Genomic DNA, 1234 nt, shown 5'->3' on the forward strand with positions numbered 1-1234 from the left:
GCTTCATAGGAAGAGTTTGGGATTTTGCCATCTTTTCCTATGTTCTGGAAGAGTTTGTGTAGGAGTGGTGTCTTCCAATCTGTGAAGCCATCTGTGAAGCCATCTGGTCCAGGGCATATTTGTGTTGGTAATTCCTTGATAACTTTGTCTGTTTCTTCTATTGCTATGGTTCTGTTGAGATTCTTGACGTTCATTGGGGGTAGTCTAGGGAGAGATTGTTTTTCCAAAAATTTGTTCATGTCTTCCAAGTTGTTGAATTCATTGGAGTACAGTCCTTCATAGTACTTTGTAATTATCCTTTTGATTTCATTAGGGTCCTTTGTCATGTTCCCTCTTTCATCCCTCATCCTTGCTTTTGATATTTGTTCCTTCCTTTCTTTGGTTAGGTTTGCCAGTGGTCTGTCGATTCTGTTGGTCCTTTTTTAAAAAACCAACTTTCAACTGCATTTATTTTCTCTATAGTTTACTTGTTTTCCCTCTCATGAATCTCAGCCCTGATTTTTATTATTTCTTATATCTTGCTATTAGTAGGATTTTCCTTTTGACTCTGCTCCAATTGCTGTAAATTTTGTGCCAGCATATCAATCATGAGTCTCTCTTCCTTTTTCTTGTGTGCATGCATTGCTATGAAACTGATAACTGATAACTGCCTTTGCTGTGTCCCATAAATTTTGATACATCGTGTTCTCATTCTCATTGGTTTCTAGGAATTTATTAATTTAATATCTGATCTGGGCCAGTGCACACTCCTTTTGCAATAGAAAGTTATTCATCCTCCAATTGTTTGCCCTTGTTTTCTTCATCTTCCTTTTGTTGATTTCCAGTCTATGGCACAGTGGTCAGAGAGAGAGGTCTGTATGATATAATGTGGTTAAATCTATGCAGATTCTACGTATGCCCCAGCATGTGGTCTATCTTCAAATATATGCTATGTGGACTTGAAAATAATGTGATTTTTTGGGGGGGGAGTGGAGAGCCCTATAAATATCTATCAGGTCAAACCATCTAATTGTAGTGTTTAGATCTGTAGCCTCCTTGTTGAGTTACTTTCCCTGTGATCTATCTTTCTCAGAGAGTGGTATATTGAAATCACTTACTATAATTGTTGAGCTTCTAATTTCTTTTTTCATCTGTTGGAGCATTTGATTGACATATTCTGCAGGTCTCTTGTTGGGTAATATATGTTTAAAATGCTTAGTGGATCTTGGTCTACAGTTTCCTTGAGCATTATATA

The sequence above is a fragment of the Echinops telfairi genome, unplaced genomic scaffold, assembly GCF_000313985.2.
Source record: "Echinops telfairi isolate 266 unplaced genomic scaffold, ASM31398v2 ScPeMD7_7469;HRSCAF=8507_0, whole genome shotgun sequence".
Taxonomy (NCBI): domain Eukaryota; kingdom Metazoa; phylum Chordata; class Mammalia; order Afrosoricida; family Tenrecidae; genus Echinops; species Echinops telfairi.